The 12,649-nt window shown below is 40.3% G+C and overlaps 1 long non-coding RNA gene across 3 annotated transcripts; it reads left to right on the plus strand.

Moving 5' to 3' along the window:
• The first annotated feature begins 247 nt into the window (after positions 1-247).
• Positions 248-12,249, plus strand: LOC122548075. Of its 3 annotated transcripts, XR_006311162.1 has the most exons (4): positions 1,189-1,396; positions 3,596-3,648; positions 7,846-8,174; positions 10,559-12,249. It is a non-coding gene; the product is annotated as an uncharacterized LOC122548075 (long non-coding RNA). The 3 variants fall into 3 exon arrangements; XR_006311164.1 differs by lacking the exons at positions 1,189-1,396; positions 3,596-3,648 and adding an exon at positions 248-467 and having other exon boundaries at positions 10,559-10,928; XR_006311163.1 differs by lacking the exon at positions 3,596-3,648 and having other exon boundaries at positions 1,189-1,363; positions 10,559-10,928.
• Positions 12,250-12,649: the final 400 nt, after the last annotated feature.

Here is a 12,649-nt window from a genome sequence, read left to right on the forward strand (position 1 = left end):
CAGAATTGAAAAACAGACATTTCTTTATTTTTCTCTAAGGATAACTAAGTAAATTGATCCCATGTTCCTACTTTTTGTGCAATCAAACTGAAAAGTGGTAGCGAATCAGCATCGTTATTCATTACACTATCAGATTAACCGAATGAGTACAAAATGCCTTCTATAAGTCGCATTTTGTGGCTATAAGTACACTCCATATAGACATAAAACAAACATTTAATTCGTCTCTCATAAAACATTATTCCAGAGGAATAAACTTGGAGGGCGCTGCAAAAACAAAGTACCACAAATAATTGAAAAAAAAACGTGATCGATCGCACGCTTCGCATAGCTACGAATTGTTTCAATAAATGTCAGAATACTGTTTTGGGGGAGAAGTGATACGGGGAGCACCAATCTTTCTGCTAAGGACTGAGAACACAGGAATACAACATAAACACGTTCTCAGCACAACTATCATACTACGTGTGAGTGTAAATTATTTCGGGCTTCTGCCTTTCAGTTTGCCGCAGTCCTTCCTTTCACTTACCGCTCCAGTGTGTTGTAGTGGGTGGGGGTGAGGGAGGGAAGGCCCCACTGTCCTCACGCGAGTCCCAGACTGCCGTCTCCCATTCACAATCTCACTTCGGGGCCCAGCCGAGTGTTTTCAGACCTCAATCCGCAGTACTCTGATCTTGGCCGGAAATTTCTCTTCCTCCCCTCCCCTCCCCCTTTCAACCTCCTTCGGAACAAATAAAACCGAGCATAAGAAACAAAGTCAAAGACACGTCTCGAGACTTCGGACTTTAAGACCAACCGCTTCCTCTCCGTCACCGCTCTGAAGAGTGCAGGCGGTTAAAAAAAAAGCTGAACGCTTTAATTTTGAGGAAAATAATTTCGAAACATTAGAAAAAACGTTTTCAAACGGCCTTTGACTTTCCGCGGGCCTGCCTAGAACGACACCTCCGATTGGTCTATGCTTGGTCACGCGACACTCCAACCAAAGCGTACTGTAAGAAAGCTCCCGATTGGTTCGGCCGTCTACCGGAAGCGTTTTTGTTTCTTTGCAGGGAAAATTAAATTGATCCAAAGGTTGAAATTAATCTGTACATAAAATGCAGCAACATAGTTGCCGACATAAATGTGTTAAAAGTAATGTTTTCCACATGTTGACCTTTGGCCTCCTGAGGCCTGGTCGGTTAAATCACGTGACGGCTACCTTAAACCTCGAGCTGATGTCTCGTTGTTCGTGTGTTTATAGCTTTCAATCTCTTTTTTTTAGTTATTCTGAAGAAAAGTTAGAGGAGGGTCGAAATCTTAATAGTCTGTCTCTCGGTTGCCAGACGCGCTTGGTTTCTTCCTGTGCTCTCTGTTTTCGTTTCAGGTCTCTAGCATCCGCTATACTCTGTTATCGCTTGTATCTTTTCCTCTAATTTGATTACCTTTGTTCAAAATATTTGCATATGGTTTGTACCCTGTAATGGACAATTTCCGCAACTGTAGTCGCTGTGTAAAGTGAAAGTCATTCAATAATTCGTGTACAATGAATTTAAAGTGATCTGTGGGAGTCGTTTTACTTGAATCTCGATACGAATTACTAATATTTAGATGTCGTAAATTCTGTGAATTTGAAAATCTAACTTAAATTTCTCAAGATTTTGGTTGTCTGTAGAGTTCCATAATCGGTACTTATTGTATCCATTTAAAGATTACAATTTCCCAAATCTTTCAACTGATATCTATATGACTGAAGCAGCTAGTACTAATTTGAGAGAGAAACGATGTAAAACTAATGTTTAAATACCAACGTACTGAGTCATGGAGATGTACAGCATGGTCCTTTGGTCCAACCTGTCCATGCTGACCAGCTAGCCCCACCTGCCAGCACCTGGCCCATATCCCTCCAAACCCTTCCTATTCATAAACCCATCTAAATGCCTCTTAAATGTTGCAATTGTACCAGCCTCCACCGAATCCTCTGGCAGCTCATTCCATACATGTACCACCCTCTGTGTGAAAAAGTTGCCCCTTAGGTCTCTCTTATATCTTTCCCCTCTCACCCTAAACCTATGCCCTATAGTTCTGGACTCCCCAACCCTAGGGAAAAGACTTTTTGTCTATTTATCCTATCCATGCCCCTCATAATTTTGTAAATCTCTACAAGGTTACCTCCAATGATCCAGGGAAAACCGCCCCAGCCTGTTCAGCCTCTCCCTGTAGCTCAAATCCTCTAACCCTGGCAACATCCTTGTAAATCTTTTCTGAACCCTTTCAAGTTTCACAACATCTTTCCGATAGGAAGGAGATCTGCCACTTCTCAGCCCATTTGCCCACCTGGTCAAGATCCTGTTGTAATCTGAGGTAACCCTCTTTGCTGTCCATATACCTCCAATTTTGGTGTCATCTGCAAACTTACTAACTGTACCTCTTCTGCTCGCATCCAAATCATTTATGTAAATGACAAAAAGTAGAGAGCCCAGCACCGATCCTTGTGGTACTCCACTGGTCACAGGCCTCCAGTCTGAAAAACAACCCTCCACCACCACCACCCTCTGTCTTCTTCCTTTGAGCCAGTTCTGTATCCAACTGACTAGTTCTCCCTGTATTCCATGAGATCTAACCTTGCTAATCAGTCTCCCATAGGGAACCTTGTCGAATGCCTTACTGAAGTCCATATAGATCACAGCTACTGCTCTGCCCTCATCAATCTTCTTTGTTACTACTTCAGTCCTCCCAAGCAGAAGTTTGTTGTACAGAGTTGCATAAAAATATAACTGGTTTAAACTAAAAGCACTTCCTTAAACTAGTTTGTGCTTCAGGAGTCGTTTCTCTCCTTGCTTTACAACGTTTAGAAAACTTAACTCCACTGGGCAACCACTGGAGACAAATCAGTCCTAAAACTAGGAAAGAAAATCCTTAATTGTCAAGGTGGTCCAATGCTTTCAACAGTATTTGCTCCATATTCAATGTTATTTTAATTGATAAACTTGTCAAGTTTCCTTAAGTAGAAGGAGGATTTAAATTGTTGCAAGAATAGTGAAATTGTCATTATGGTACAGAGGCAACAAAAATCAAGTCTTGAGAAATTATATGACCAATATTTGTTTGTAACCACATTCGTCTGTGTAAGAATCGTCTGACAAAATGGGGATTAAATAGAAAATCGGCATTAGACTATGGAATAAGGGAAATCAATATCAGGACAAAGACACCCCCTTCATTTGCAGATAAAATGTATCAAGATAACGTATGGTCTACAGTCAGAGATGGACAGCAGGGAAACAGACACTTTGGTCCAACGTGTCCATGCCGAATTTATTTATTTTAATTTGATATTCAGGTGATGTGTTACCAAGATTTGTCAGGACAATAGGCTGACAATCTTGTTCCAATTATGGTATAGAGATTAGATTTATTTGGTATTCTTGTAAATAAAAGCAAAATCTTTAGCTATGTGGAGGAATTGTTTCATGGCATAACAATAGACCTGGTTGTTGTAAAAATCTGTAAAAGTAAAGGTTTTCTGATTTCAAAAATTCTATATTTATAATTAAACTTAGAAGTTCTACTCCTTTGTATTTTGCACATATTTTTCTACTTATTCATAATAATCCAGATGTGACTGGCAAAACCAGCAAATGTTGCTCATTCCTGACTGACCTTGAGGTGGTAAGCATGCAACTAAATTGAGTCTTAAATTCTGTCTGAAATAGACATTTGAGTTCCTTGGGTCTAGAGTCACATCTAGGCAAAACCTTGGTAGCAGGTTTCCTTTCTGAAAGGACATTATTAACTTTTTTATTATAGGTGGATTTAATTAACTGACTGAATTCCCCAGCTGCTGTGATTGAATTTGAGCTGATATCAGATCATAATCCCTGGATTAGTAGTCTATTAACAATAATCATTATGGTAACATTCCCAATCTTAAACTTGTGATGGAATAAATACTGAGGCACATTTTCCCAATGGCTGTGAAATTTTGAATTTCAGCCATGTCAAAATGGATACTGATAATTTTAAATTTACCTGTCCCAAAAATATTGTGGAGTACCCTTAAAATTGATTTATATAATGAATGTTCTAAAGAGTATTGCCTAAATTTGGGATAGCTTGTCCAAAAAAAAGTCAATACATTAAGAAAAACAGAATGCAAAGATACTGAAAATCTCTAGTTTAACAAATGTTTACTCCTCAATTGGTTTTGTAGAAAGCTCCTCCCTAGTCCTAAATTAACAATAAGTTGTGATGCCTCCATGGTTCGATGGTTAGTTTTGATGAAGAATTACCAGTTTTGAAACCTTAACTTGGCTTTCTTCCTACAGATGCTGGTAAACTTGCTGTAAACAACATTTTTTTTATTTCAGATCTTAAGCCTGTGCAATTTCTTTTTTTTAATTGCACATATTGAGCATATTTAGTTTGTGTCAACCATTACTTGCAGAGATATAGGATCCATTTTTAAAAAGCTGAACCAGTTAAAAGAATTAAGTGGCCAGTCAACCTTGCAATGAAAGTGACTTCTTCACTCTATCTTTGTTACTGTCACTTTATAAAGCAATAAACAGCCTATCAGTAATGCACTGTCTAAAGTTGTTTTTTCTAGTGACTATTGATTCACTGTGGAGGATGTTTCTCTTTTTTTTAGCTAGCAAGTATCCTACAGTGAACAAGAGTACCATTCTTTGAAATTGCTCAATTCTCAATGCCTCGAGTTCTGTCGTTGTGCTCACAACCGTGCACCTGACAAGAATGTACAAGGCTACATAAACAAAAAAGACTTGTATTCTATGAATGTGCAATGGTATGTCATGCCAATAGCATAATTTCAGACTAAAGTGCCAACTAACTCTGGAAGCATCCACAACTCCCTTATCCTTTAATTTGGGACTAGTGAGGAAGTTTCTGTAACGCTGATGAGTGAATTTTTGTTAAACTAGAGATTTCCAATATCTTTGCACTCTGTGTTTTTTATGTGTTGACTTTTTTGGACAAGTTCTTGGCATCAAGCCTTTCCAGCAATGCCCATGTTCCAAGAATTTTCAATATGTCACTTGTAGTGGCAAATGATGTTTGTCTTTACCTTGTGGACACTAAGTATTGCATGGGTGGAAAGATGATGACAGAACCAGGCAGGCACTGCTTTGATATCATTTGCTATCACTTTGCCTCTGTTTGTTTGTTGCCAAATATTTTTAAAATGTATGGCTCGCCTCCAATTTTTCATCCTTCCAGAAAGTTGACTTTATTCAAAACTCTGCTTTCCATGTCCTTACTCATCATTCTATTTGACCTAAGCCCCATGCCCAGTATGTGGGCTCTCAGTCCAGCTGGGCTTGATTTCTTTTCCTATCACTCCATTGCCTTGTCCCTGTCCACATTTGTGATCCATCTGGTTCACAAATATCCTTTATGGAGAATTGCATGTCTGTTATACAACTTATCTGATATTTCATCCCTTAATTTAAACAGACAGAAAACCAGACAAGTTTTCAACATGATCACCTTCCTTAAATGTATTTCACTCTGTCTCTCCATCTTGGCCAAGCTGAAGAAGGGCTCATGCCCGAAACGTCGATTCTCCAGCTTCTTGGATGCTGTCTGACCTGCTGCGCTTTTCCAGCAACACATTTCAAGCTAATTTTTAAGCAGCAAAGGTTTTTTTTTAAAAAAAACTACCCAATGGACTCTAACTTCCAAACTAGCATAGTCTCTTTTTAAAATAAGATCTTAAAGTAATCATGTACTTCTCTTTATTTCTAATATTTTAAAGATGTTCACAAATGTGTTTATTTTTGTAGCTCAAAATGTAAATTCTGGAATCAACTTTCATTGCTTCAGAAAAGTTCAAAATACAATGCTTTCTTAACTTAGAGTATTCAAAAAAACTAGTTATTTCACCATTGAACCAAATATGAAACATTTACGAAGTTCTGTAATTAGTAAATTTTATTATTACTCAAATTATTTCACCTACCTTGTGGGATGCATGTTTTCCAAACAGAATGCTTTATGTTGTTGTGGTTCTGTTCGCCGAGCTGGGAATTTGTGTTGCAGACGTTTCGTCCCCTGTCTAGGGGACGTCCTCAGTGCTTGGGAGCCTCCTGTAAAGCGCTTCTGTGTTGTTTCCTCAGGCATTTATAGTGGTTTGTCTCTGCCGCTTCCGGTTGTCATTTCCAGCTGTCCACTGCAGTGGCCAGTATATTGGGTCCAGGTCGATGTGTTTGTTGATTGAATCTTTGGATGAGTGCCATGCCTCTGAATTCCCTGGCTGTTCTCTGTTTGGCTTGTCCTCTAATAATAGTGTTGTCCCAGTCGAACTCGTGTTGCTTGACATCTGCGTGTGTGGCTACTAAGGATAGCTGGTCGTGTTGTTTCGTGGCTAGTTGGTGTTCATGGATACAGATCATTCGCTGTCTTCCCACCCCAACACACACAAAAGAAGTTGCATCAAGACATTGTTCAAAAGGGCCACAACACACTGCAGCACACCAGAACTGCAAAAAGAGGAAGAAGAACACCTCTACAATGTATTCGCCAAACACAAATACCCCCGCAATTTCATCAACAGATGCTGAAGGGAAAGACAACGGAATGAGGACATGCCATATCCTAAAGGACTAGCCACGTTACCATACACCAAGAACATTTCTGAACTGACAGCCAGACTACTATGACCACTAGGACTCATAACAGCACACAAACCAACAACCACTCTCGGACAACAACTCACCAGGACGAAGGACCTGATACCCAGCATGAGCAAAACCAAGATAGTGTACAAAATCCCATGCAAGGACTGCACAAAACACTACATAGGACAAACAGGAAGACCGCTAATGATCCGTATCCATGAACACCAACTACCATGAAACGACACGACCAGCTATCCTTAGTAGCCACATATGCAGATGACCAGCAACGTGACTTCGACTGGGACAACACTACTATTATAGGACAAGCCAAACAGAGAACAGCCAGGGAATTCCTAGAGGCATGGCACTCATCCACAGATTCAATCAATAAGCACATCGACTTGGACCCAATATACCGGCCCTGCAGCGGACAGCTGGAACTGACAACCGGAAGCGGCAGAGACAAACCACTACAAATGCCGGAGGAAACAACACAAGCGCTTCACAGGAGGCTCCCAAGCACAGGATGTCCCCAAGACAAGGGACGAAACGTCTGCAACACAAATTCCCAGCTCGGCGAACAGAACCACAACAACGAGCACTCGAGCTACAAATCTTCTCACTAACTTTGAAGAATGCTTTATGTTGTGATTTCATAAAGATTAATTCACACACAAACCGTCTTGGGGGCAAGAGATTCTGAAAAATGCAGTTATCTATAGTTAGTCCTGTCAATTAAATTTACAAAACTGGTGTCTGTGAAAATTATTGATGTGAAGCACTCAAGGAACAAAATTAATGTCAGCCAGGATGACAATCTCAAATGTAATCAAACTGATTATAAAAATATTTGTCTTGAATGCCTTTCCTAGAAATCAGTGTGGATTTATTTGTGTTGAACATTGTTATTTGCTCAAGAATCGCTGTCCTGCTCTGTGCTTAACAGATTAACTCTAACTAAATAAATTGGTGTTGACTGCAACTAATCCTTTGCAATTTGCACAAATGCAGAATCATGTCATAATCTGGTGAAGCATGAATTCTTACCTGATGATAAAATTTATGTAATTGATGGCAGCTGACTCTTTGAGACATCGGGGTGACCTACCAGCACTCACTTGTTTTTAGTTTTACTTGCCAGTTTTTTGTTTTTTTTTTCTAAATCACTGCCTCGAGTTGTTTATTCTGCCTTTTTTTAAAAAAAATCAACATTATTACTATTTCTCCACAGGTATTTCAAACCCTACCTCAGTGCTGTTGATTCCACTATCCCTGCCTGTCAGCACTGGATGCCTTATGTGTTTGAACGAATTCACCAATCTGAACTGAGCCCAAAGATGAGGAATGCCTGGGATTCTTAGCCCTGACTCATGTCTTGAATATCTTGAGATTTAAATGGTCCTTTTTCAAATATTTCTGGCTAGCAGATAATGTATTCAGCTTTTATTTGTCATTGTAGGCTCATTAGTTGCTTGCTTCTGTGTTTTGACAGCTACGTGGGCAAGCTTGAGAGAGCACTTGCTCACTGGTGACGTGGATGGCTTATCTTGGCAGCTATGGGTATGTTGTTTAAACATTTCCTTGCACTGCAAAAGAGTCACAAGTCTTGCATAGCCACATTCATCTCCTTCCACAAGATATGCAAGCATTCGTGGAAGCTCTCTGGCCTCTAGTTCCAAACAACTCCATGAAATGTAGTATTTGGCTTGCTCTGCTTATCTCGTCAATCAGGGAATGCTTAGCTTACCTGTTAATGTCCATGTTGCTACTGACCCTTTTAATCAATACTTTTATTTTGGATGCTCCGCTGGGATTTAGATTCTCTTCTGTTTTCCCCAATGAGGGGAAGCAGTAGAGAAAAACCAGTGATTGGAATTGTAAGCCAGACTCCAGACTAATCTTCTGGGTTTATGGGTTGAAATCCACCATGGCAGATGGTGAAATTGTGAAGGAATAAAAAGTTAGCCTAATGATGTCCATGTAACTATTGTCAATTGTTTGAAAACCCATCTGCATCTCTATGTACTTTTAGCGGGTGGAGAGATAAATGGGTGGGGCTGGGGGAAGGAAGCTGAGAGTGCAATAGGTGGATGGAGATGGGGGTAAAAGTGATAGATCGGAGGGGAGAGTGGAGTGGATGGGTGGGAAGGAAGATGGACAAATGGGACAGGTCATGAGGATGGTTGGAACTGGGGTAAGGTGGTCGGGGGGATGAGAGAATGAGGAAACATTCTCTGAACATCTCCAGGTTACCCATACCAATGAACCCACTACTCTGTGGCCGAACACTTCAACTCCCCCTCCCGCTCTGTCGAGGACATGCAGGCCCTGGCCCTTCTCTGTCACTACTCCCTTTCCACCCAACATCTGGAGGAAGAACGCTTCATCTTCTGCCTTGGGACCCTCCAACCCCATGGCATTAATGTGGATTTCACCAGTTTCCACCCCTCCCACATTACCCCATTCCAACCTTCCAGCTTAGCACAGTCTTCATGATCTGTCCTATCTGTCTATCTTCCTTCTCACCAATCTGTTCTACCCTTCCCTCCGACCTATCACCTTTACCTCCTTTACTACCCAAAACCAAACCGCCACAATTGTAAGAGATTCAACAACTTCACAAAAATGGTTATGGTTACAGTTAAATCAACGTGAATGCACACCCTCGAGCATTCTCTCAGCTTCATTTATCTCCTTATCTATCATATGCTTTCTATTTCAGCACCTGAATATTATGACAACTCATTATAGCTAAGGGCTACCACAAAGTAATAGGAGCTTCTGCTAGGCTTGAAGGAAACCTGTGTTAAAGTGACAAATTATCTCATGGACAGCATGACTTCATATGAAACAAGTCTCAGTAACATTTATAGAAGCAAAATAGCTCTCTACCTAATGAGAAAAAGTCTGCAATCAGCACCATAGAATTACAAAGGAGAAGGACTGTTGCTCGTCTTGATCTATGTTTAAAGTAGAGTATGTATACAGGGAGAAAGTGAGGACTGCAGATGCTGGAGATCAGAGCTGAAAATGTGTTGCTGGAAAAGCACAGCAGGTCAGGCAGCATCCAAGGAGCAGGAGAATCGACATTTCGGGCATGAGGATTCCTGAAGAAGGGCTCATACCCGAAACGTCGATTCTCCTGCTCCTTGGATGCTGCCTGACCTGCTGCGCTTTTCCAGCAACACATTTTCAGCTATGCATACGGGATACAATTTCAAAATTTGCAGATTATACAAAACTACATATTTGTGAACAGAAGTTAGTGACAGACGTCAAGAAGCTCATGGAATGATTAGACAGATGCAAAATAAAATTGAATCAAGGAATGTGAACTATTCTTGACAAGAACCAAAGGATCGAAAACTGAAGGGCACCGAAAGCTATTGGCATTTGATGAAAGGAGGAACAAATTAGTGCAGATGCTGGAATCTGTACTGAAAACAAATGCTGGAGATCACAGTAGGTTAAGCAGCATCTAAGAAGGGCTTATGCCCGAAACGTCGATTCTCCTGTTCCTTTGATGCTGCCTGACCTTTTCCAGCAACACATTTTTAAGCTCTGATCTCCAAGCATCTGCAGTCCTCACTTTTTCCTAGCATGTATGGATAGGCAGCAAGCTAACATTTCGAGTCATCTCGGCCTTCTGTGCTGAGATTCTAAGACCTGAAATAATTTTAAATATTAACACAGTACAAGTAGTCATAAATTGATTATCGCCTGTAAAGGCAGAAAAACAAATTGCTGGGAAGACTCATCTGTGGGAGAAAATAGAATTAACATTTCAACTGTTCCAACAATATCAGTTTTTGTTTCTGATTTCCAGCATCCCCGTTTTTTGTTTTGGGGTTTTGTTTTGCCTATAAAGGCAAATTGATTTGAGAAATTGCCAAGTCATTCTTTTTGATTGTTCAACAATGCGCTGTACATTGTTTCGCCATCAGGCGCGCGCATTCACTGTTCGACTCCCCAGCCTGGAGCAGTGCGCCTGCGCGCCGGTGTTTCTGACGCATTGCTAAGTTGTCAGAGAAGGCGACGGACAATTGTTTCAAGATGGCCGCCTGGTTAGTTTGGCAGTTGCAGCATCATAGCGGCTGTGCGAGAAATCTTCCATTAGTATTGTGGTCTTGCAACAAAAAGCCTTTGCAATTTCGGACTTTCGCTTTGAGCGCTGCTTTCCAGAGAGAGGCCTTGAGATGGAACTTTGACAGTGGAATTTGTGACTTTGGAAGAACACGATTTGATTCCAGTAGGTCCTGTTGTCATCAAGACAGGGATCCTATATTAAAGGTGAGTACGTGTTGTTTGCATTGTTTTTCGAGGAAATGTTAGATTGACATTTTGTTGAAAATAACTTCGATTATTATTGATGTTATGAAATAGCTGTATGAGTTTTGTATTTTATACGTAGGATTTGGACGTCAGTTCTCCTTAAAAATCCGTTGTGTCACATTAAATGGTAGGGTAATATGGGATATTACTGAAATTAATTTAGGCAAGTAGGACTGAAAAACATGCACTTCAATTAGTTAAAGGTAAATTTAGAATAGAAAAGCAGCAATGTGGCTCATCATGTATGTGTTGGTGATTTATAATCTAACCACCCTCTCTAATTGCATCCTGTATCGTTATGGTGAGATATTAGGAAGAACTTCATGCAAAGTGTTAATTATTGGTAACGAATCCAGCAGTCCAGGTATCTAAGACAAAAAAAAGGTCCAAATGCAGTTGAATTGTAAACTGACTGAAAGTTGGAAAATTAGATTGCAGTTTTTTTCTATATTGAATCATCATGTTATAAATGCAGAACAGAATCTTAACAGTGCAAAGTGGCCATTGATCTGTGCCGACCCTCCTAAAGAGTCAATTTATGTACTGCTACTCCACTACCCTCTCCCCATATATCTGGCACATTTATTCTCCTCCTGTATTGAGGAACACTTGTGGCACAACAAGAGGCCACTCTGCCCATCTTACCTCAAAAATTGAACCACCCAGCTTAATTCCATTTCTTAGCACTTGGTCTGCATTCCTCTAGGTAACGGAAAATCAGGTGCACAACCAAATACCTTGTGAATAATTTGAGTTTTTGCCTCTGTTATCCCTTCAGGCAGGAGTTCTAGACTCCTAACATCCTTTGGGTGAAAACAATCTTCCTCGTCTCCCTTCTGATCCTTATACCAATCACTTGATAGGAATGCATTCTAGTCATTGACTCTTCTGCTAAAGTAAATAAAACCTTCCCATCTATTCTTAGCAGGCCTATCTCAATTTTGTACTCCAGAAAATCTGTCCTGAGTTGTCTAAAGGGAAACAACCCCATGCCTCAATTTTTCCTCAAAGCTGCTATTTAACACTCCTGGTAACATCCTTATAAATCGTCTTTGTACCATCTCTCGTCCAGTTATTGTAATTGGGTGATCAGAACTGCAGCCAGTATGTAAATTGTGGACTAGCTAATGTATTTAGAGTTGTATTAATAAATGGCTAATGAAAGAAAATATTAATCTGTCTTGCTATCTTATCTACCTGTCTCACTACATTCAGTACTATGGATATGCAATTCCTCTACACCTTTCCATCCTCCCATTTATTACGTATTTTTAAAATTTCTTTCACAAGAAGTGGGCATCATTGGCTAGGCCTGCATTTATTTTCAGTGCCTAATTGCCCAGAGGGCAGTTTAGAGTCAACCATATTGCTATGGGTCTGGAGTCCCATGTAAGCCAGACCAGGTAAGGACAGAAATTTCCTTCCCTAACACACATTAATGAGCTAGATGTTTTTTCCCCTAATGGTTGACAGTGGTTTCATAGTTATCTTAATTCCAGATTTTTAAAATTAAATCAAAATTGCACAATCTGCCACAGCTCGATTCAAATCCAGTTCCCAGGACATTACTTTGGTCTCTGGATGAATAGTCTAGTTTGAATACCTCTTAGGACATTGCCTCCCCAGTTCCTCTGCGTTGTTTGAACTCCCCAGCTCATACTTCTCCAGGTTGAGTTCAATTTTTCACTTGTCTCTCGTTTGAT

The sequence above is a fragment of the Chiloscyllium plagiosum genome, unplaced genomic scaffold, assembly GCF_004010195.1.
Source record: "Chiloscyllium plagiosum isolate BGI_BamShark_2017 unplaced genomic scaffold, ASM401019v2 scaf_8866, whole genome shotgun sequence".
NCBI classification, from domain to species: Eukaryota; Metazoa; Chordata; class Chondrichthyes; order Orectolobiformes; family Hemiscylliidae; genus Chiloscyllium; species Chiloscyllium plagiosum.